This window comes from Nomascus leucogenys, chromosome 20 (assembly GCF_006542625.1).
Source record: "Nomascus leucogenys isolate Asia chromosome 20, Asia_NLE_v1, whole genome shotgun sequence".
Lineage (NCBI taxonomy): Eukaryota > Metazoa > Chordata > Mammalia > Primates > Hylobatidae > Nomascus > Nomascus leucogenys.
In genome coordinates, this window is record NC_044400.1 from 51,311,754 (window position 1) to 51,338,073 (window position 26,320).

The 26,320-nt window shown below is 32.9% G+C and overlaps 1 long non-coding RNA gene across 1 annotated transcript; it reads left to right on the forward strand.

Moving 5' to 3' along the window:
- The first annotated feature begins 8,278 nt into the window (after positions 1 to 8,278).
- LOC115831825 lies at positions 8,279 to 25,977 on the forward strand. Its single transcript, XR_004027314.1, has 3 exons — positions 8,279 to 8,358; positions 24,074 to 24,077; positions 25,966 to 25,977. It is a non-coding gene; the product is annotated as an uncharacterized LOC115831825 (long non-coding RNA).
- The last annotated feature ends 343 nt before the right edge of the window (positions 25,978 to 26,320 follow it).

The following is a 26,320-nucleotide window of genomic DNA, read 5'->3' on the forward strand; positions in this document are numbered from 1 at the left end:
AGACTAATATCCAAAATCTACAGAAAACTCCAACAAATCAGCAAGGAAAAAACAAATAATTCTAGTGGACAAATGACATAAATAGACAATTCTCAAAAGAAGCTATAAAAATGGCCAACAAACATATTTTAAAAATGCTCAACATCTCTAATCATCAGGGAAATGTAAATTAAAACTACAGTGAGATACCACCTATTCCTGGAAGAGTAGCCATTATTAAAAAGTTAGAAAACAGTAGATGTTGGCATGGATGTGCTGAAAATGCTACAGTTACACACCAGAGGTCGGAATGTAAACTAGTACAACCTCTATGGAAAACTACAGAGATTTCTTAAAGAACTAAAAGTAGATTTACTTTTCAATCCTGCAATTCTACTTCTGGGTATCACTGTTCAGTGTATCAAAAACATACCTGCACGTGTATGATTATTGCAGCACAATTCACAATTGCAAAGATGTGGAACCAACATAAGTGCCTGTTGACCAATGAGTGGATAAAAAAATGTGGTATATATACACTATGCAAAACTACTCAGCCATAAAAATGAATGAAATAATGTCTCTTGGAGCAACTTGGATGGAGCTGGAGGCCATTATTCTAAGTGAAGTAACTCAGAAATAAAAAAAATTACTGTATGTACTCACTTATAAGTGGGAACTAAGGTATAAGTATCCAAAGGCGTACACAGTGATATAATGGAATCAGGAGATTCAGAAGGTGGAGAGTAAAAGGGGGCTAGGGAAAAAACTGTATGTTGAATAGAATGCATACTACTAAGGTGACAGATGCACTAAAATTTCAGACTTCACCACTGTGCAATTCATCTATGTAACCAAAAACCACTTATACCCCAAAAGCTACTGAAATTGAAAAAATAAATAAAAAGTAATAAATAGTAAAAATAAAGTAAAATATTTCTCTAAATTAGAAAACTTGCCAGTATATCATTAATCTCAAACTATGCAACTGTTACTTCAACTAAATACTTTAGCTTTCACAAATGTCTAGAATAAAAAGACAATGAAACTTGGATACATTTCTAAAGTTCCATTTAAATATAAGTCTTTTGAGTCTGTATTAAAACAGAGTAGAGGGTTTTAATGGTTTAAGTAATGAAGAGCCTGGAGCACCTACTGACATTTTGCACAAATCAGAGGAACCTAAAAAGCCTGTGACATACTGTGAAAAAAGTTACTACAGAATATAACAATTTATATTTCTGGATTGAAAAACAGTTTACTTACTGCAACCAAAAACAGTTGCTTATCTATATCATGTAAATGTCTGATAATTGTGCTCAAAACCTGTACTGTTAAAAGTTGAAAGTGTTAAACTTTTACATTTCTTACCAAAATACATTTTATATTCTGTTAAAGCCCATGTTTGAATTAAAAACTAATAATAATTAGAATCATAAATTAGGGAAATATATAAATAAATTTCATACAATGAAGCAATGAAATTAGGAAATAAAGTTAAAAAATATTTTATTAATTAAATCTAATAAAACAAAAAAATTCAGAACTTTAAAAAAACTGCTCTGTAGTTAGAAATAATTGAGCATTTTCAAATTTGAAATTTTTAATTGTAATAAAATAATAATATTGATATAGCCACACCATTGTACTCTACTTTTATGGCTCTACTTGTTACAAAACTTTGGTCAGTTGAAATTAAAAAATATTTTCTGAAAACTTCTAAATCGAGACATAAAATTCCACACATTGACAACACTCTGCTCTTCCTTAAGAATCATTGATAATGACAACAATGATAATTTCAAGACTTTAAAAATACTGCATTTTTTCTTGATTTTCTGGAACTGAACAGATTAGCATCTAAAATTATATACTTTTTCATTTTGGAAAGTTTTCTTCAAGGTATATTTATATGAAAACCTTATTGAACTGTGTACATATGGTGCCAGTGACTTGCTGGGAAAATGGTTTGAAGTACCAGGAAAAAATAAACACAAATTTCTAGGTAATTTCCTCTTATCTATTCTATGGCAAGAAATCCAATTATCTCTGAATAACATAATCAATTAAATCAATTAAATAGATTTAAATTATTTGTCAATAAAAATTTTAATGTATTTAGATAAATCATAATCATTACACATGATTAAGAATTTGTGTAGGTGAGAATTGAAATGAAACTTGGTAGATTATTTGGATATTGATAGGCAAATTTTTTTGCTAGAGCTAAAAATAAAATTCGGAAATTCTGGAACTGAAGATAATTAAAAATATGTAATAATATATAGCAGAGATACCAACATTTTCCTTCAAAGAAATGTATTTTGTGATGAAAATAGATTGATTATAACAAAAATGGTTGCACATATTAAAAACTAACAAAAAGGAATAATTGAAAAGAAACATACATATGATTGGTAAAACAAAACAGAGTTGTACAGTATAGTCTTTGAAACAAAATTAATGCCTATTTCAAATGGAAAGCTATTGAATTTTCTTATAAATCTTATAAATTACATGAATTATTTATTGTTTGATGACAAAAGAATACAATATAATTTTAATTTACTAAATTTATGAAACCTTGATAGTTTTCTAGACAGTGTTTAGAAATCTCTGTGTATTAGCAGTAAGCAACAATAAAATTATCTAAAGAGGATCTTCTGAAATAAATTTTATGACTATTATAAATTAACTGAATACCCTATTGAAAAATCTCAATATTCTATCTAATTTAGACAAATTTTAATGTCAGTAATGCTAATTCAGCAAGAAGGGAGAGTGAAATCATGGAGAATATTATGCATAACTAAAAGGACTTGTTAGGTTTGGAAGTCACATAGTGGCTGATCAATGAAGTCATTAGAAGAATTTGTTGTAGTTGTCTGTATTAAATCATGACTGAGACAAGAGTATAGTTTAGCTAGGGATTGTAAGAGAGAAAAAGTACAAACAAAACCCAAAAAGGGCAAAAAAAGAAAAGATAATGTTAATATTTCTAAAAATTTTCAAACTATTTGGAATATTATTAGACGTTTACTTAAAAGTTGTTGCTACTATTAATATAACATTCTGTGCAATTCAGCATTAAGAATACTGTAATTTATTTAGAGTATTAAAGATAATTTTATAAAATTCTTATATATAATTTGAGATAGGTGCTAATATTTATCTTTTTTGACAATCTCTGCCTTTTAACCAGTATTTAGATCACTTATATTTAAAGCAATTACTGATATTGTTTGGATAAAATGTACTATCTTTGTAATGTTTCTATTTGTTGTGCATGTTCTTTTGCTTGTTTTATATTTTTCTGCCTTCTCTGGTTTTAATTGAGCATTTTATATAATTCAATATTATCATCTCTTGATGTATTATTATTATTTCTTTGTTTGAAATTTGGTTTCCCTGAGATTTGCAACATACGTTTTATTTTATTTTATTTTATTTTATACTTAAAATTCAGGGGTACAAGTGCAGGTTTGTTATACAGGTAAACTTGTGTCATGGAGTTTGTTGTACAGATTATTTTATAACCTAGGTATTAAACCTAGTCCCCATTAGTTATTTTTCCTGCCACCCTCCAAAAGTCCCTATTGTGTGTTGTTCCCCTCTATGTGTTTATGTGTTCTCATCATTTAGCTTCCACTTACAAGTGAAACATATGGTATTTGGTTTTCTGTTCCTGTGTTAGTTTGCTAAGGATAAATGGCCTCAAGCTCCATCCATATCCCTGCAAAGGACATGATCTCATTATTTTTCATGGCTGCATAGTATTCCATGATGCATATGTGCCAAATTTTCTTCATCTAGTCTATCATTGATGGACTTTTAGGTTTATTTCTTGTTTCCGCTGTTGTGAATAGTGCTGCAATGAACATACATGTGCATGTATCTTCATAATATAATAATTTGTATCCCTTTGGGTCAAATGGTATTTCTGCCTTTAGGTCTTTGCATATTCACCACACTGTCTTCCACAATGGCTGAACTAATTTACACTCCTACCAACAGCATATAAGCATTCTTTTTTCTTCACAGCCTCTCCAGGATCTGTTATTTTTTGACTTTTTAAAAATAGCCATTCTGACTAGTGTAAGATGGTATCTCGTTGTAGTTTTGATTTTCATTTCTCTAATGATCGGTGATGTTGAGCTTCTTTTCGTACATTTTTTTTGCCACATGCTCTTCTTTTGGAAAGTGTCTGTTCATGTCCTTTGCCCACTTTTCAATGGGGTATTTTGGTTTTTTATTGTAAATTTGCTCAATATACTAATAGATACTTGATATTAGACCTGTGTTGGCTGCATAGTTTGGAAAATTTTTTGACCATTCTATAGGTTGTCTGTTTATTCTGTTGACAGTTTATTTTGATGTGCAGAAGCTCTTTAGTTTAATTAGATCCTGTTTGTCAATTTTTTCTTTTGTTGCAATTTCTTTTGGCATATTTGTCATGAAATCTGTGCCTGTGACTATATCTTGATGGTATTTCCCAGGTTGTCTTCCAGAGTTGTTATACTTTTGGGTTTTACATTTAAGTCTTTAATCCATCTTTAGTTAATTTTTGTATATGATGTAAGGATGGCATTTCAATCATCTGCATATGGTAGCCAGTTATCCCAGCACCATTTATTGAATAGGGAATCCTTTCCCCATTGCTTTTGTCAAGTTTTTCAAAGACCAGATAGTTGTAGGTGTGTAGTCTTATTTCTGGGTTCTCTATTCTGTTCCATTGGTTTATGTGTCTGTTTTTCTACCAGCACCATGCTGTTTTGGTTACTGTTAACCCTTTAGTATAATTTGAAGTCCAGTAGTATGATGCTTCCAGCTTTGTTCTTTTTGCCTAGGATAGCCTTGGCTAATCGGGCTCTTTTTTGGTTCCATACAAATTTTAAAATAGTTTTCTGTATTTCTTTGATGAATGTTGATAATACTTTAATAGGAATACCATTAAATCTATAAATTGCTTTGAACAGTATGGCCATTTTAATGATATTATTTATTACTATTTATGAGCATGAAATATTTTTCCATTTGATTGTGTAATCTCTGATTTCTTTGAGGAGTATTTTGTAGTTCTCCTTGTAGAGATCTTTCCCTGGTGAACTGTATTCCTAAGTATTTTATTCTTTTTGTGGCATGCCACATACATTTTAAAAGAATCTAAATCCACCATCAAGAGGCACTATCCTGTTTCACATGTAATGCAGTTGCCTAATAATACAGCATTCTCAATTACTTTCTCTCATTCCAGTTGATACTATGGTCATTCATTCTGTGTATGTTTATGCTATAAGCATCCATTGCATTGTTATCATTCCTTTGCTCAGTTATCTTTTAGATAAATTATGAAAAAATAAAATAATATTATTTATATTTGTTCATGTTCTGACACTCTTGTTTTCTTGTGTAGATCCAAGTTTTGGACCTAAACCATTTTATTTCTGCCTTAGGATCTTCTTTTAAAAGGTCTTTCAAGGAAGATCAGCTGGAAATTAATTTTTCTAAGTTTTCAGAAAAGAGAACTTTTAAATTTATCTTTCACAACTTTAAGAGTTCTCAGAAAAGAGAATTTTTAAATTTCTCTTTCACTTTTTTAACAGCCTTATTAAGATATAATCTACATGCGTTTTGGCTTTTTAAACTGTCCAATTTACTAGTGTTTTTTAAACAGAATTGTGCAACTATCCCCAGTATCTGCGACCGTCACCAGTATCTAATTCTACAAAAAAATTATCACCTTGATTAGAAACCCATACCCATTAACTTCTCCTTCACTCTTCAGTGAAATTTTTACTGGATATAGAATTTTAGTTGACAGATTTTTCCTTTTCTTTCAATATTGTAAATATATCACTCTGTTCTCTTCTTGTTTGCATGCTTTCTACTGAGAAGTTTCCTGTAATCCTTATTTTTATTTCTCTATAGATAAGGTGTCCTCTTCTCCCTCAATCCACCCCAACCTCCCAAAACCTTTGAGACTCTCTCTTTCTCCTTTATTTTCAGCAGACACAGCAGTGGCATTGTCGCAGAGGAGAGGGTCACCTAATATTCTGATTGGCTCTTGGTGTTTTATTGAAACTGTGTCTTAGAGGTTTGGTCTTCAGAAGTGTTTCTGTTTCTTGTCCCCAAGGGAACCTTCTCACTTTCTGTTCTCTAGTCTCTTAACCACTGAGGTGTAAAAATTGCATAACTGCTAATGTCATTACCTATGGAAACAAGGCCTTCTTTAGGGAGAAGAGTCATGACAGGAATGCTTTTCCTCCCCCATGAAGGTGATGTATTGAGATTTCTAGGGTTTCTAGAATTCTCTCTGTCATAACCTGGGGGAGTTCCTAGAGGGAAAGTCTGCAGGGTGTCGAACCACCAATACTTCAGCGCTAGGGTATTCCCATGTTCACTTTCATACACTCATCCTCCAGCAATTCATCAAGATTATCATATATGATATTCTACCAGCTTTAAGCATCTAGTGGCTTCTGTCCTAGGTAATCAAACCTTGAGTACACTATCTCTCTCCAGATGCATTTGACACTCAATATTTCGTGGTAGTTGTTTTTTCCTTTTCCCTCCATTCTCTAATAAAACTAATAAAATTCTTGTGTTTGTCTAGCTTTTCTTTGTTGTAAGGACAGGAGTAATAACTTCCAGGTTCTTTACATGTCAGGGATAAACTTGGAAATCTTCATCAATACCAGTTTTAAAACATTTGGAATGTTTCTTCTGAAGCTCATGACACTGAAGTACTTTAAATATAGAGTGCTTATAATTTTTTGATTGAATGATCTATTGGAGAGAGATAAAACTTGTGTACCCACATTTGTATGCCTGTTTTTGCTCCTTGAATTTGTCGTCTCCAATTTTGATAGAATTTTATATAACTCTGTTTGTATTTCAATTTTAGCCTTTGTTATACTTTCCTGACTCTGTATCTTAATTTTAAATTAAAAATATCTATGCATATTAATTAGTCTTCTTGATACTCACAGGAAGAACATTCATGTCAGGGAACTCACATGCTATTGATTACTCAGCTTATAGATTGACTGAACATAGGTTACCTGTAGTTTCATGAGTTGTGGCTGGGTTAGTAAAGTCATGTTAACTACTACATGCCAGTTATGTTCAAGAAATTTCCTATATATGGGAAGATATTATTATATCTGGCTTGAAAAATAAAATAAACCATTTATTGAAGATAGTATCTTTTGTGCATTGTGTCTTCTTAGCAGCTTGTCAAAAATTAGATGACCTTATATTACTGGGTTTACTTCTGGGTCCTCTATTCTGTTCCACTGTCCTATATATCTATTTTTAAGCCAATAATGTGTTGTTTTGATTACTATGGCTGTGTAATATAATTTGGAATCAGGAAGTGTCATGCCTCCAACTTTGTTTTTCATTCCCAAGATCGTTTGGGCTAGTCAGTATCTTCTGTGGTTCCATTTAATTTTTTTTCAATTTATTTGAAAAATTAAAATATTGATAGGGATTGCATTAAATCTGTATGTTGTTTTGAGCAATAGGAGCATTTTAACAATATTAATTATTTTAACTCACAAATATGAGATATCTTTTTATTAATTTGTGTGTTTAAATTTCTTTTATCAATGCTTATAGTTTTCATGCTTTATATTGTACATATCTTTCACTTCACTTCTTTGGTTTAATTTATCTCTTACTAATGCTATTTTAAATGGGATTGTTTTCTTGATTTATTTTTCAAATAGATTTTTGTAGATGTACATAAAAGCAACTAATTTTGTATGCTGGCTTGGTATCCTGCTACTCTGATGAATTCATTTATTTGTGTAACAACTTTTTTATATGGAGTCTTTAGGGTTTTCTACACATTTGTAAACAGGGTTAATTTTACTTTTTCTTTTCTGATTTGTATCCCCTTTATTTCTTCTTCTCATCTGATTGCTCTTGCTATTACTTCCCTAACTATGTTAAATAGAACAGAATGGGCGTCTTTGCCATGGCCCATACTTTAGAGAAAAAGCTTTCAGTTTTTCTCTATTGATTACTAGGATAGCTGTGGGTTTTTCATAAACAATCTTTATTAGGTTGAAGACAAATTCCTCCTATAGTTATTTTTTTTGAGAATGTTTATCCTGAAAGGATGCTGAACTTTGTTAAATGCTTTCTTTGCATCAGTTACAATGATCATGTGGTTTAAAAAAATCTTTCATTCTGTTAAAATGGCACATTACATTGATTGTGTATTTTAAACCACCCTTGTATCTCAGGAATAAATCCTATTTGGTTATAGTATATAATTTTTTGATATGTTGTTGAACTTGGTTTGCTAGTATTTTTTTGAGAATTTTTGCGTCTACATTAATCAGAGATACTGGCCCATAGTTTTCTTTACTTGTGAGGCCTTTGTGAGGCTTTGTTAACCAAATAGTGCTGGCTGAGTTTGGAAGCATTCAGTCTATTTCTACTTTTTGGAAGAGTTTAAGATGGTTTGATATTAATTTTTCTATTAATGTTTGATAGAATTCAGCTATGAAGCCATCTGGTACTGGAATTTTCTTTGATGGAAGGCTTCTGATTACTACTTCAATCTCTATTTGCTATTGGTTTGTTTAGGCTTTCTATTTCTTCTTGATTTATTCTTCGTAGATTGTATATTTCCAGTAATTCATCCATTTGCCCTAGGTTATCCAATTTGTTGTCATATAATTGTTCATAATAGTCCTTTGTGATTTTTTATGTTTTTCCATCTTTTAAATAGGAATAATGGCAATATATATTTTATAAGGTTGTTTTAAAAATTAAAAAAATTCTATAAAAAAGCTTGAACCATAGCACATATTACCTGTTACTTTTATTGCTTATTAAAGTGCTTGTTTCATAATAGGTGCTCATTTGCTACATGTTAGTTAATTAGCTGATGCCATAGATTAAACTGTAATAATCAAAATGATTAAAAGAGACAGACTGTACATAAAAATGAGCAAGATAGCATTTAAAAGTAATAAAATGACTTTTTTGGCTTAAGTATGTGGAAAAATCTAAAGTTCTACTTGATTGCTAAAAATAAATCAGGTGTACTGATGGTTTTTACATAGGTAAAGAACATTAAAGTGTTTTAAAATAATACTGACTTTGGGATTACAATTATATATTTGTCTATATAGATACATATGGTATATGCCATGTATATATTCATCTCTGAGCATCATAATACATTTTAAATCAATATGAAAAGTAGAATGCCTATCGCAAACTATGGTCACAACTGTCAGAAAAATCATGTCAACCATTTATTGTCTGAAAGAATTAAGCCTATTTAGACTCATACATATTTTCTTAAATGGTGTACATTCTGGAACTAATAAAGAAAAAATACAATAATTAAATTTAGACTCAAAGTGAAGTAAAACTTTCACAATTTGAGATACCAGTGTTGATTATGCTGGCCTACAGTGAGCAGCTAGTTACTCAGTTTTCAATCAAAGGAGAGAAGACTGTTGGTTATCTAATTCCATTTGTTTATTTAAAAAATTGATAATAAAAAGTAAAGCTAAATTTCCTCAAATGTGGAGCAATAGTTTCTTGTTGCTCCTGTACTAAAAGGAACAGGTAGTTAATAGGCAAATGACTTTCTGCCCTCAGTGTTAGAATTATATTTCCTGTTATCACTCTCGTGCATATGAATTCCTCCTTTCTAGTTTTAATAGTATGGGATATTTTTGCAACTTTTAGTCTACTACACCCATATCATTCCCAACATAATTTCTTATTCTGTATATAATAGGTAGCATTCTAATCAGTGAAGAGTTCATCTTTTTCTATTCATTGATATGGCAAATGTGTTCTGCCTGTAACTCTCTTTAGTGAAGTGTTAGTATTTGAAAATGAGAAAAAATTTAAATGACCTTCCAGCTCAGTAGACAGCCTCCCAAGCTGATGTGCTAGAGATCGAAATTTGATAGCTAGCATAGTTCTTCCATTTTTGGGCTACCTAGGCTTCTCAGGCAATAGATAGGAAATTAGAACACAATTAAACGAATATGTGGATAAGCACTGGCTTAAAATTGGCTTGGTAAAGGTCAATACTAGAAAAAAAATGAAATTTGAGGTAATGCATTAGGGAACAGCATATAAGTAATATGTATAACATATAACATGTATGTATTATACATATTACTTTTTTAATCTATGAAACATGTAGAATTATATTCGTATTACTTCTCTCTCAGGTTATTAAAGACAATTAAGCATTTTGATAATAAGTAAAAGAATTTGGTTATCAGTATATTATTATGTATGTGTGTGAGATGTAATAAACGGTAAATGTCATGTGAGCTATGAACTATTTTCATAGGACAGAATTCCATGTACACATGATTTTATGTACAATTTTAGCAAGACTGTGGATCATTTGAAGCCTATTTCTGAAGCCTTATTGGTCCCAAAAAGCCTAAGTTAAGAAATCTCACAAAAACTATAGTGTGTGGCTAAGAACCTCCTTATCTAGTATCCCCTCTTTGAACAACTGTGCTGTGTAGGCAGAGTAGAACTATTTTTCTTTTTTGGTTAGTAAGTATATTTTAGCATTTTGCTGGCTCAAAATACCCAACATTATCATGTCAAGTAGGGCTGTTTAATCACTGGCTTTTCTTTCAAGGTATATACCTATGATTCAATGCCCTAACATTTCACTAAAAAAATAACTAAATGAGTCACAAGCTATTCAAGGGCAAAAAACTCTCTCTCATTCTCAATATACAGCGTATGGCACACAAAAAGTCACCTTCAAATGGAGGATAAATGGAGGGTCACCATATACATGTAAAGTCATCCACCAATGCAGTTATTTTTAACAAAAAATGAATAGCATTTTTACCAAAAAAATGAAGAATATTTTTGGGCGGTTGGGGTAGTAGTGAGAAGGGAGAACATATCTATAGGATCAGGTTAATACCTGTAAAGATAAAAACTGAGAAACGTGTGTGACTGAAAATCTGTATAAAACTTCTAAGTCCATTTTAACACATAGGACAGGAAAAAAAAAAAACAGTAATTTCAAGGCAGACATTCATTATGATCTCATAATCTCTATCCTGCACTATTTTCTAAAGTTTCTTAAATTGTCTACTTGCCTTTAGGGAGGAAATTGAGGCTTAGAAAATATAAGATATTCATCCAAAGTCACACATTTATTCTGAGCAAAGAGGGGGTCCTTAGACTTTTATCAGATATTTCAAAAAAATTACAGGAATTCTGTGGATGTATATCCATTACTGAATATAGATTTAGAGTAAATTGCTATAAAACAATAGTAGCTTTTTAACAGATTCGAGAAATATCTTTGACAAACATTGATCTTCCCTCTTTCCCTCATCCCTCAGTAATGGCTATCTCCATTCAGAACTACTCCAATAGACCCATCATTGTGTCAGAAGAAAATAAAAGGATGTTCCCTAATGGCAATGAAATATAACAAAATATGATAATCAATTAATAGGAAATTGAAAATATCCTTATGAACAAATTTAAGATTTTAGTTAAAAAGGCATGTTGTTGTTGGCATTACAATATTTTATATTTTTTCTATGAAGAAAATATTCCTTTTGATTTGTGACCAAAACAAAACATTAACTGAAGAGCAGTCTTGGACACACACTTAGATATTTCAGACAGCTTCCTTTAACTTCTGTTATGTTGAAAACTTTTAGAAACTATTTTTAGAGATCAAATGAGGACCACTTTGAAAAGCTCAGCTTGATTAAGAACAGACAACACACATTTAGAGAATAAAAGGAATCACTCACTACTTTTGTGAAATTCTTCAGGGACTTCACTCCAGGTAGACAAATGTGGGAAAGGAGTTAAAGAGGATTTTAAACTTAGATGTTTGGAAAGCCTTTGACAAAATTCTTTACAGTCATGTAAGATCAGTGGAAAGGATCAGTGAAACTAATAGTAAATTGGCTCACCATTCTGAACAATGATTTATGGAAAGGAAACAAAGACACTAGAAATAGGTTTTTGTGTCCAAACCAATTTTTAAAATTCTGCTTCCTCATAGGTCAGAAAAAAATGTACAACTTTCTAAAAAAAGTAAAGTAGATTTTTGTTTGATATGTGTTTAAGCATGTATTTTACGATCAATGAAATAAAGGGAAAGTTTATATAACATTTAGCTGACGACAAATAGTGTGTGTAATCGCATTTGGGATTTAGGTTTTTAAAATGGTAGCAGATTTTAGGTAAAATATCTTAAGAATATATTGATACATACACAGAAAATATTAAACTAGTACTAAGAACTGGTCACTCAAAACCTCATATTTAACATCATCGCTAAGAACTTTCATTACTTATTTTACTATAATTGCAATAACATGAATACAATTCCCTTTGTTGTTTGAGACAAAGGAAAGTCATCTGATTTTAACAATAATAAGAAATCAAGAGCCAAGTCACAGGGATTCTGTCTGTCTGGTTTAATGGTTTTACTGCAACAAACATAACAGTACCATACCTGAGAGTAATTCCTCAATATATCTCTGAATAAATAAATAAGTGATCAAACAAACAGGATGAAATAGCGCTACAATTGGAATGAACTGTTGAAATACCAATCCCTTGCATTAGAGATTAATTGGCTTTACCATTTGCTCTCTCTCTATTTCATATTAATATTACATAATCATTTATATTAGGCTGATTCAGTTTTGGAAGACAAAAAAGCACAAACAGAAAAAAGTACTATTCTATTTCTAAGCACTCCTTCACAAGAAGGAAGGAGAGTGCTCCCTATCCAGGGACCAACTCACAACAGCTCCTTATACAACAAAATAACAACTTTTTTAAAAAAATGAATAAACCTTTCAAGAGTTATTTTTGGATAAGCAGTGGAGTAAATGCCTCCAAATTCTCAGATAGAGACTCTGAGACATTGTGTTACTCAGCAGGGTATGCAAAAATAAACCTTCACATTATAAGTACGAAAAAATAAAATGGTTGTTTGGAGGAGTACTAATAATATATGTCTGAAAAAAGTCACAGCTACGTGTCAAGTCCATCACTGAGGATATATAAAAAGATTTGAGTCTTTGTCCAGGATAGTAAATATTGAAATTCTATATTTGAGTTTCAGTATTTAACCAGTAAGTAAATCATTAAAGACCCCTTTTTTTGTGATGAGATTTTAGAATGTTATATGTTTTGTAATGAGAATGTTATGATTGAAATTATGATATAATAAAGATAATTCATGTTAAATGCTTTTGTATCTTAGCATACTAGGTGTTATACCGAGTATTTCATGTGCCTTCCCTCATTACTCCTCAAAAAACTGTGCAACTATTCCTTTTATTATTCACATGCAACACCTAAAAACAAACTGAGCAAGTAAGGTTTGGAAGGGAGATTTATTTTCAACTCCTAACTGTGAGCCTATGCTTTTACCTTCTACTCTATACTACATTGACATTTCCTGTTAAAAAGTTAGAGGAAATTAGCACAAAGATCATACCAGCTATATGTGGACTGGTATAAGCCACACATTTTTATGAACTCTTAAAAGATTCTAATGAAGGATAATATTGCCTTCAAATAGTTATAGTTTTTAAGTGACTTCAAACTATAATGCACATCAGAGGGATCCAGATGAATGGAGAAATCATGATGAAACTTGTTGTGTTCCTACAAAGGTAAAACTACTAGAACAATAGTAATGAGCTGGTACATTACATTTCCTGGGAGTCTTAGGAGGACAAAAACCTCAAAATATGATGTCAAGTTTGTTTTGAACTGAGAGTATGAACTTCTGTTTTCCATTCAATTTTTTATTTTTATTCACTATTATTTTTGACACTAATTATTATGTATGCTGTCTCTATTTTCCACTTATTTGTCTTTTTTTATTTTCCACAAAGTTAAATCCAATTAAAGTCACATTAATATAGACAGATGATATTACTTTAAGATCCTTTCTCTTATTGTCCAGTACAATGATAGAACTGTAGTATCCTCACATAGAAGGGCCCTCTTTCCTCTCCCCATCCCAAATACTAAAAGGAACCAGGAATCAGGAGGTAAGATATCAGAGCCAGCTTGAAAGAAAGAAAGAAAAGAAAGAAAGAGAAAAAGAAAGAAAGAAAGAAAGAAAGAAAGAAAGAAAGAAAGAAAGAAAGAAAGCAAGCAAGAAGAAAGCTGTAACTGTGAAGTTTATCTGCTAAGATATTCTTTTATTTCCAGGTCTCTCTCCCCCGTAAAAAGAGGTAGGCATCTAGAATATTTGTTTACTCATTCATTGATTCATTCACTCATTTTCCTCAAAATATATTTATTGAGTGGTGATATATGCTTTGCACTACACTAGGTGCTAGGCAGAAAAATGATAGGCAAAAATACTTTCAGTTTAGGCTCTTTTCATATTTCTAGATGCCTTTAATTATCAGTAGGACTCAAGCAGGATGGTTGGCTTGGTATTTGCTGATGTCCATAGCAGCATCCCTCAAAAGACATAGCATGTGGTGAAAAAATACAGTTAATGAGTTCAGAAATATCTGTTTTTCTTTTTTTCTTGTGTCTATGCCATAACTTACCACATGGCCTTAAGAAAAATTTCTAGCTATGCCAGGCTCCCATTTTCTTGCCTCTGAAATAGATAGAATTATTACACCATTTTGTGAATAGTCAGATAAATCATGTATATCAAACTTTTTACTTTAATATTACACAGAAGGCAGTGGATAAATGCATTCGCTCAATCCCTCACTCACCTGTTTAACAACTATCTCCTAAGTGCCTACGAAGTGCAAGGCACTGTGCTGGCTCTGAACGTAAACAAGTAGGGTTTAAAGATGTGGCGTCTGCTCTCTCAGACTCACAGTCAAGTGAAGGAAACAGAGACTCATCATATAACTGCCTCATAAATCATTTTATTCAGATGGTCCTCTGTGCTAGTGATTATTTAAGGTGTTAGACAGATTAGGAGATAAGGAGTCTACAGGAGAGAAATATGGATTAAGGAAGTTTTTTTTAGGAAATGATAGGTAATTTGTGATTAAAATACAAGAAATGTGGGGTTATAGCAGATAAAATGTATATATGAAAAGAAATGATGCAGAACTTGTTTGTCTCTTAGGTAGCATAGTAATTTTCTATTGCTGCTGTGACAAATTACCACATATTTAGTGGCTTAAAACAACACAGATTTATTATCTTACCATTTTGTAGTTCAGAAGTCTGATGCATCTCTTGCTGTGTTCAAATGTTAAGTGTTGTCAAGAGTGCATTCCTTTCTGGAGGCATTCAGAAAGAGAATTCATTTTTTGTCTTTTCTAGCTCCTGGAAGCTGTCCTTGGCTCTCCTTGACTTTTCTTAGCATTCATTTCCCTCTCACCTGCAAAGTCAGCAATGTCAGGTCTACTCTTTCTGATTCTGCCCTCTCTTTGATTCTCCCTTCGGATTACTTTTTCCACTATTAACAAGCCTTGTGATTATATTGGGCCCACCAGCACAATCTAGAATAATCTGATTTATTTTAAGGTCAACTAATTAGCAACTTTAATTTTATTTGCAACCTTAATTTCTCTTTGCCATGAAAGGTAACATAAACATGATAAACATGAGTTCTACTGATTTAGATGCGGACATCTTTGGCAGGGGTTGAGGGGAGGAGGAACTATTCTTAAAATTTAAAAAATCCTTTTAACTGTAGTCTAAATAGATTGCAAGAAAAGCACCCTGGACAGGGAGTAACTAATTATCCGGCTGTTGCAGTGGTACAAAAAAGATGATGGTGGCTTGCTCTATGGGAGGAAGTCAAGCAAAAAAAAAATACAATAAGAGGTTTGGGAAGAGGCAGTTTTGATAATTGAGTTACAGGTGGTGGCTACTGACAGAAAAAGAGAGTGTTAAGTATGAATCCCAGGTTTCTGAACCTAGCAGTGGGATGGGAGAAATTTTCATCTTTGAAATACTGACCACCGAAATGCATCTTCTTTTTGGAGAGAATATAGTAAATTCAAATTTGCATGTGTTAAATTTGATGAACCAAATAGTTTCAATAAAAATGTTATTTTACAATGAAATATGCAGATGTGGAACTTTATTAGTCAGGTTTCTCTAGAGGGACAGACCTAATAGGATAGATGGATAGATAAAGGGGAGTTTATTAAGGAGCATTAACTCACACGATCACAAGGTCACACAATAGGCCATCTGCAAGCTGAGGAGCAAGGAGGCCAGTTCGAGTCCCAAAGCTGGAGAACTTGGAGTCCGATGTTTGAGGACAAGAAGCATTCAGCAAAGGAGAAAGATGTAGGCTGGGAGGCTAAGCCTGTCTAATCTCTCCATGTTCTTCTGTCTGCTTTTTATTCTGGCTATGCTGGCAGCTGATTAGCTGGTGCCCACCCAGATTGAGGGTGGGTCTCCCTCTCCCAGTCCACTGACTCAAATATTCATCTCTTTTGACAACAACCTCACAGACACACCTCAGAACACTATTTTGCACCCTTCAATCCAGTCAAGTTGAAATCTCCGTATTAAACATCACAGAAACCAAAGATATTAATATGAAAGTTGTCAACATAATGATAATAAATTAAATCACAAAAATAAATCTCTTCACCTGCAAAGAAGGTAGAGAGTTGAAAGCCGAGAACACGTAGATGCTCTAAATATCTATCAACACTTAAATCATGGGGAGAAGAGTATGAACTTTGAAAAAAGACAGTAATAAGTTGCATATGTATAGGAGAAAGCCAGAAAATCAATATTTAAAGAGAGAAGACTGCTGAGAGTATAAAATGTTTCAAAGCTCAAGGTAGATGAAGACAGAAAAATTTGCTGAAAAGGTTTTTTTCTTTGGGTAAATTCTACTTACTCTTCCTGTGAGCCAATGCAGTGCTAAATATTAGTTACAAAAAGATGAAAAGAGCATTAAAACCTGACTTAATAAACTCACATGCTAGTGAAAGCAAATCCACCTAAATGTTTATTTTGAACATAATGTGACAACTGAGATGAAGTTGTACTCGTAGGATGCTGTGAGAGTGCAGAAGAGAAGACATGTAGCAAAGACTAAAGAGGAAACCCACCATGGTTTATGAAATATTATACAATTTGGGTCAGATGAAGAAAATTATTTCAAGACAAAGGACCATCATAGGTAAATACATGAAGAAACTGTGACTGAATTTAAATTGTCAGGAGTTACATTTTCAGATTGACAGAGGTAGGTCACAGTATATAGGACTTCATTCTGAAAGCTACAGAGCTTAAAACTTAATCTTACATGACGGAGAACAAATGACAGATTGTAAAACTTGCTGTGAAATGAATTAGTGCAGCTATAAAGTGAGGATGGCTTTGAGAAAGCCCATCATAGTAAGCGGATGTAGGAGGCTCTTGGTGTAATCCTAACACAATAATAAGAGAGCCTCTAAAAGAAAGAAACAGAGTTTAGAAATTTTCACAAGATAAAAACCAGCAGGATGTGATTAATTGCATTTGGAGAGAAGGAGAAAAGAGATTTAATGTGGCTCTGAATTTTCTGGTTTGGGCAACAAGGTAGAAGATATTAACATTAAATGGGAAGGGAATAAAGGAGGAAGTCAAGGTTATTATGGAGTGAAAAATGAGGTCAATTATACAAATGTTGAGTTTAACATTCCTTTGGATTTAGAAATGTTAAAGACAAGTTAGCAATGTCCTGCAAACATGTAGACATCGGTTTCAAGGGAGAGAACAGGGTTTGTGGCAGGAATAAAAGAGATCCCCCCTGCCAGAATATATATGGCAGGAGAAGAATAATGGGCTGGGTATGGAAACTTTCATGAACACCAGTGTTCAAAGAACTGTTGGAGGAAGAAGTAGAAAAAGAAGGCAAGCAGCAAATGGTCAGAGAAATTGGAAGAGGATCAGCAAGAAATGGTGTTTTAAACAGCCCAAGTAGGAAAGAGTTTCAGAAGGAGAGAAAGTGATCAGCACTCCTTGAAAAGATAGGAGGAGGAGAGACAAAAGAGGTACACAATTCTAAAGCATACTTCTTCTGTCATCCCTATGAGGACCTGAACAGAAAAATGATTTAAATGCTTAATTTGACTGTAAAACAAAACAAAATCAAAAATACAACAATGACAACAACAAAAACTCTTGGGGAACTCATTATTTTTTAACTAGTAAGTGTTCCAATTATAATAAACACACATCTAAGTTGTCAGAAGAGCATCAAGTGTACTATTTGCCAACATTGTATGAGAATAAAAGGATATGGCCCAGGAGACCTGATCAAGTGTTTGCAGAGAATGAGGAAGTAAATGAAGCAAAGACAGTGGGAGTCTTTTACCTAGATCTCAGCAAGACATTTGATAAATTGTTATACAAGATGCAACTAAGAGAAAAACAAGGATTTTGAATCAATGCTGTAACAAGCTAGGAAAAAAGATGAGTGGATGTGGAGATTTCCAGCAAATGGTAGTAAATTGTGTTTGAAGGAGGAAGCAGCAGGAGTCCTTTGAGCTCAATGCTATTATGCATTCCACTTAATACCCATAAAACAATTGCAAGAAAAGAACCACAATCAATGTTGGCACTAATTTGAGCCCTTGTTGGCAGCATCAACAGTTGTGATTGATTATCTAAATTAATTCCAATTAGATTGTGTTTCTGTAGACCAGATCATCTTAAATTATAACATTGTGCTTTTTATTTTAAATAGCATTATGGATCCATAATGTAACATACTCAATAACTGTTCTCATTTAATAAACAACTAGAGAACAAAGATATGCTTATAAAAATTATAACAGACCAAGTATTGAATATGGTTGTCATGTCCTGGGAGTTTGATTCTGGAGAAAGCAAAGGAATCAACTTAAAAGACTATTTCTCAAAAGTGAATAAGATAAAGGCTGGGGAAATAATTCAAGTAATCATTATCTAATGAATTTAAGCTGGTAAGGAAAATATGTGTAAAAGCCAGAAGGATGGAAACCAGGAAAACCAGATAAGAGAGGCTAGAGAATTTCCATGAGGATTAGTGAAATTCTAAACTCAAATATTTGTGTTCTAGATCAGCGTCCTTTTCAATACTTTATATTTATTATCTAAATTTACATCTTAACACATTTTGTATTATTATATTTTAACATTTTAAAATAACACTTTTTTGTCCTTGTCTGAATTTAACTGTGTAAAGTATCCCTCAAACCTGTTCCTGCCATCATCTTCCACAAATCTATAAGTAGTATTACATACCCCTAATAGATTAACACATTTTCAATGTCTTCATTTTATTTTTTCCAAAGCTCAAATCCAATAACTCCACTCATACATTTATTTATTCATTATTTAATGAAAGTCTAGTTTGCACTAGGCACTATTCAAGATCTTGGGAATCCAGCAATGAAAAAATAAATCTCTAAAGTCCTGAATTTATATTCTAGTTAAAAAGAAGCCAGTAAACACACAGACACAAACACATAAAATATGGCTGGTGCTAATAAGCACTATGATAAATAGATTTGAAAGACTAATATAAAAACATTTTTGATTGGGATGAGATTTTATAGTGGCAAGAACAGGCCTCTTGCTGAAGTTATAGTTGAGCAGGGACCTCTGTGCAGTGATGGAGTAAGTTAAGTGGATATCTGAATTAAGAACTTTCCAGACAGAAGTTAAACCTACAAAGGCACTGAGGCAAGAATGTACCTTGTCAGCCAGAAAAACAGCAAGGAGGCCATTGTGGCTGGAAGTGAACATGGTGGGAAATGGAATCAGAAAAACATTGATGAATGAAGTGGAAAAGTAGATTCATGTAAAATTTTGGGGGGCATCATTAGAGCTAAAGACTTTGGATTTTATTGCAAAAAGGGAAGCCATTGAATGTTTTTCAGCAGAAAAGTGATATGATTTAAAATATTGCTTTGAAGAACCTTCTCCAGCTACTGTATGGCAAATTAACTCTAGATGGGCAAGTGTAGAGATGGGGAGTTCAGTTTAGGCACACCAGTGTTAATAATTTGTGTGGCTTTCTATCAGCTTTATACTCAACGCACATCTTTTACTCTTACTTCATATCAGAATTTCCACAGCTACTACTTTGGTCAAAGTAACCATTAATCTCTCACCTGAAATAAAAATCAAATATCTTAGGGAGGTACAAAAGGATATGGTTCCTTGGTTACAACTCTTAAGTCTTTATATTTGTTAGTGTATTTTTCAGGAAACGGGAGGTTCCTGAATCAAAGAACAGATTGATATCTACTCACAGAGCACCTTAGTTCTGGTTGCCTCTACATCAATTATACAAGGGTCTAATGTCACTTGTACATGCAGATGGGGTTTGCGCCACAGGAGAGGAGTCCCAAAATTGTGATACTGAAACCTGTACATAGAATGGCTGACACATTTGTTTCTCCTCCCCTCCAGAGAAAGGAAGGGATACTTTGCAGTGTAAATGCACTTCTTCTTTGAAGAGCAGGGAAAGTCTGCACCTTACCACTCTGAAAGGTAAGTATATGACCCAGGAGAGATAAGAGTTAATATCTCTTTGGAGGCCTCTGGGACTGCTGTTCAAATATCCTTTAACTCAGATATCAGTACTCTTTGTTCAAAAAGCCCCGGCCATGCAGAAATGTGAAAGTATTCATTGAGATTTGTTTCCTGCCCACATCTTTGATTGCCTTTCCTGTATTTCCCCATCATTCACTATGATGCAGCAACAACTGCTGTGCAGTCCCTCCTATGTGAGAGCCTTTGCCATTGTTGCCCGTTGCTGAAATGTCATCTCCCTCAGATCTTCTTGTAGCTTTCTCCCTGATTTCATTCAGATCTCAGCTCAAAGGCAACCCCACAGAGAAATCATCACTGCTTACCCTATGCAGCAAAGCCTCCTCAGAGACACACTTTCCAACCCTACTATATGTTATCTCTACCTGAAATTTTATTGTGCATTTTGTTTATTTTCTCCTACTCAAGTTCTAGTGTAAATGGATTCTACCATCTTAGTCATATCAATATTCCCATCACATAGAAATAGTAACGTATGGAATAGTCAGCTTCAATATGTGAGTGTCTATCTTGTGTTGCACAATAGAGCAGGAGCTGTATCATTTTTTAAACAAATTCTTACCACACCTTTATCAATCTGTGGTTATATAACTTGACACAATCAAGAAAATGAATGCTTAAGTTAATGCTCCCAAGAAAAATGGTTAGCACGTAAAAAGTAAGCTATTGCTTAGTTCTGTTAGGTAGTGGTCTTCTCCGTTAACATTATTTATACCTCTAAAAAATATACTCAGATATATAGCTGGACACCTATCTCTATTATATATCTTTATCATATAGAAATATTAAAATCTCTACTACATTGGTATCAATCTCTATATAGGTAAGCAATAATATATATGAGGTCTTCATATAGATACTGTCTTGAAACTTCTTTTTACTTATCCGTATTTCCTGTATCATTATTAGTGAATATGTAAAATAAAACAACTATAGAGTAATCACTTCTGTGAAATGTAATTAACAGACCTTTTTCTTTGAAATTTGAGTTGTCTTCCACAAATATTTATCTATGGTTTCATTTCATCCAGTGACATGAAGGTCTGAAATAAAGAAACTTGGCTATAAATTTATGTTCCCAAACAACTTTTGAATTTTGATACTTTTTTTCCATTTTGATTTGCCTTAGGGCAAAAGCATCAATCAACAACCATGGACATGCCAATCTGGTTGATGGCTATATTTCTCATTTTAATTAATAGTTTGGCATTATAATTTCATGCAGCCTTGAGTATATTATTCAGATTTCTGTCTGTCTTGGGCCTGGGTAGAGAGGAAAATTTTATTTACTGTGATAGAGGACAAACACATGAGAGAGAAGAAGATACATTTGACAGAGGCCATGGTGGTATTAGCCTGGGACATGTTAATTTTGAGATGCCAGCAGGGTAGTTAGTGAATACATAGAAAAATGTAGTTAGCTATATAATTCTAGAGTTAATGAGAAATATGGACTAAAATACACAGTTGTTAATTGCACACCTGTTAATGACATGGTAATCAATAAAATTACCCAGGAGAATACATAGAATAAAAAGATAAATTCTGTTACTGAAGTTTGGAACAGTAATATTTATAACATGAATAGAGGAATAGATACCACCAAAGACGAATAATAGGAGTGGCCTGAAAAGTAGGCAGAGACACTGAAAGTGTGATTTCACAACACCCGAGAGAATGGACAATTTCAATGTCAGTGGAGTATCTGATAGTGTAAAATATAGAGTCAAATAACATAAAGATTCAAAGGTGTGTAATGATCTCTGCAGCAATGATATTCTTGACCGTAACCTTAAACACAACCTTTTCAGTGGATTGGATGAGACAGATGCCAGCCTGCAACAAGTTCTGGAGTATATTGGAGGTAAAAAAATAGACACAGTAATTACAGGCAATTTTTTTCAAAAAGTTGTCTGTGAAGAAAGAGACTAATCGAGAGAAGAAGAACCTTGGAATGGTAGAAGAAATGGGATCCAAAGTTAAGTGAATTTTAAAAGGAACATTCTTTCTATTCTAATAGGAAAGGAGAATAAAAGAACACATGAATACAGAGAAATAGAGACGATGGTCTGGAGCACCTGAAAAGCAGAACAGTATATACTGTAGAGCCCGCAGGCTGGATTCTATTACACTGTAAACTTTGCATAAGATTATATAAACTTTTCCCTTAACCTTCAGTCAAGTATAACTCCAAGATATTTATGCATGAACAGCTCATAAAAATCATATCCTTGCATAGTTTATTTTCTGAATGTCTATGTTGTGTAATATAAGAAACATAAGCACCTGTCATCAGTCAAAATTGGATTTCCATTCTTACTCCAGAATTTACAGTTTGTGTCTTCCATCCTGATATTAAGCTTACTTGAAAATCAAAACCATATTATCTGCGTCACTGGCTGTCAAACTTTTTTGGTAAAGGGCCAGATAATAAATATTTTAAGGTTTGCTGGTCATATGTTCAGTTGTACATATTCAATTTCACCATCATAGCATGACAGCAGTCATAGACAATACAAATTAATGGGCAAGATGGCAGTCCAATAAAACTGTATTTACAAGAAGATAGCAAGCTGAATTTAGACCGGGGCAGCATTTTTTCAATCCCTGACCTACAAAATGGTAATTAAAATGAGATTGAACATACTTAATCTACAGAATGGTGTTAAGCACATAATAGAACTTCTGGAAATATTAGATATTTTAATGTGTTTCACAGTGTTTGGGCTTTTCATTTCCTTAAGAAAAGGAAATAAAAGTTGGGAATTAATATTTTAGAGCTGATTATTTTCGGCAGCACATTTATATTTATGATGCAAATGTGTCTCATGTGTGCTGTGAGTTCATTTGTTAGTCTCCTCAAAATAATCAAATGTTATTTTTAACAACTAATATTCATCTAAAGCAGTTAGAATTAGATATGACAATGAATGGGTTGTACATATCACATAAACTATCTGAATTCATTCTTATTTTTGTGCATTAATGTTTATTCATGGCATCAACACCAGAAAGCTCTCGTATTGACTATACAATGCAACAAGAACCTTCACTTCCTGTTAAATCATCTCATTTGACCTGATTATGTCTTCAACTGTGAGTCGCTTCCATTAGTGAATGTCTTTGTTTTGCCCAAAAATGTAAAATAGATTTTTATTTTTATTTAATTACCTTTTATTTTTGTACAATGTATTCAGTAATAAAGAGAGAATGTCTGCTTATTTTCTTAAATATTATTGTTGGTATCATTTTAACTAGTATTATGTTAAGAATATGTATTATATATGTTTATAGTGTATATGTGTATAGTATTGTGTTAAAAATATGAAAAATAAATATGATTTTTTTTTCTTTTGAGAGGGAGTCTCTCTCTGTCTCCCAGATTAGAGTGCAATGGAATGATCTCAGCTCAATGCAACCTCTGCCTCCAAGGTTCAAGTGATTCTTCCACCTTAGCCTCCCAAGGAGCTGGGATTACAAGCACATGCCACCACGCCGGGCTAATTTTTAAATTTTTGGAGAGATGGGGTTTCATCATCTTGGCCAGGCTGGTCTTGAACTCCTGACCTCAGGTGATCCACCCCGCTCGGCCTCCCAAAGTGCTGAGATTACTGGCGTGAGCCACCGTGCCAGGCCAGTTGATTTTTAAGATGTCATTATTTGCAGCTTTTTATAATAATTGCAGCTCTTTATAATAATTTACCAAAGTGTTATTCTGTGTGAAATTTTATAATGACAAGTATTTAACTTCACAAATTAAAATTGGTAATTTGTAAAAACAAAAAAATATATTATGCAAAGATAATTTAGTCATTTATAAATTATGGATACAGTAATAATCATATTACTATTACCCTATCTATGTAATCATTAGTTAAGACATGGCATCTTCTTTACACACTGATGTAAGTTCATCTAAGGAAAGATTGATATGTCTAGTCCCAGTTCTCCATTTAATTTGGAGAATTTAGTCACATGATTTAACAGAAATAGTTTCCAATTTGCTCAACTGTAGAAGGAAGAATTGATAATATATATGTTAATGTTTAGGCTGAGCTCTGGAGCTACTTCAGAGATTTCTCACCACTCAATGGGAGCTACCACTGGAAGGGAATGTTAGTGAAGGAGGTTGAGCTCATTTCAACTCTCTACAGTGTCTCAAATTAAAACATGACCTCTTATCCCACTTTCCATGTTGGGCTTCACTTCTTCCAAAGAAATATTTTCTATTGAAAACAACTGTTTGAAAACCATTCTCTTCAATTACTATGTTGGACTCTTCTACCTCTCAAATGTTTGATTCCATCTTTTTTCCTTTCTTTCTTTCTTTTTCTTTTTTTTTCTTTTTCTTTTTTTTTTTTGAGACAGAATCTTGCTCTGTTGCTCAGCCTGGAGAGCAATGGCACAATCACAGCTCACCGCAGCCTTCACCTCCCGGGTTCAAGCAATTCTCCTGTTTCAGCCTCCCGAGTAGCTGGGATTACAGGCACGTGCCACCACGCCAAGCTAATTTTTGTATTTTGAGTAGAGACGGAGTTTCGCTGTGTTGGCCAATCTGGTCTTGAACTACTGACCTCAGGCGATCTGCCTGCCTTGGCCTCCCAAAATGCTGGGATTACAGGCGTGAGCCACAGCATCGGGCCGTGATTCCATCTTAATTTATACGTTATTTTAGGAATTAAAAAAAAAATACTCATGCAATCTATTATGCTGTGCTAGCTGAAACCTCTCATGTCCCTGTCTACAAAAAGTGGTTGTTTGCCTCTGTACATCACGTTCTTAGGTAGGTCACCTGGAACCAGTGCATTGCTCCCAATCCTTCACTCCCAGTGTGTGAACCATCCTTCTGCATGACACTGATATCTATGCAAGCTCATCACTCACTTTAGAGTGTCCTCTGAAGCTGTCAAAATTATGTGATTACATATCCAAATTAGTATACTGTTTTCCTTCCTTAAAATACATATTAATTTATGTAAAAATGTTTACCTTATATATGAACTATATTACAAAACATACATAGCAGAACTTTTAAAGAATGGAACTGTTGATAAAATAATACTTTAAAGAACTCCGTTCTAAAATTAGTGAACTTTTAGGAAAAAATATATACTTAGAGCAAGTTACATTTTAATATTTTAAGTGAATCTATATTTCTAAGAGACTTTTAATAACTTGAAAATTATGGGTCATATTTCCTATTGGATCTGACCAGATTATGATTTACTTTGTGAATTAGCAGATGATAGGCTGATATGACATATGAAAAATGTCAGTCCTACTTTTTCCTGTTTATTCACTTGTGCATATGTACCTAGAACTATCTTTGATCCAGAATATTTTTGAAATTTTTTCTCTTGTCCATAGTGCAAGGATTTTTTTAGTTAAAATTAGAAATAGCCATGAATCTTAATATAAAAGTAAATAGAAAAGTAAGAGCATCCTTGTCTGCTCTCCCCTTATGTACTTGTCATGTTATTGAACAACATTCAGTGCATTTTTGAAGCATAATTTCTTTTTTTTAACAAATACATAAACATTCCAGCACTTTGTCATGACACTTTGGTTTTTGGTACCCTCGAGGTGAGGACCTTGCTTTTGCATCCTATGCTTCATTGCTTTCTACCATTACACACACCTCTTTAATGTTTTTATTTTAGATGTTCTTTTATGTGTGTGAGAATCTAAATAGTAGATACTTTGTCATGATCTCTTTTATAGTTTTTAGGTATTTGCTGAATGCATCAGAAAGAATCATAGATCAAGATACACATCAGATAAATGATATAATTTT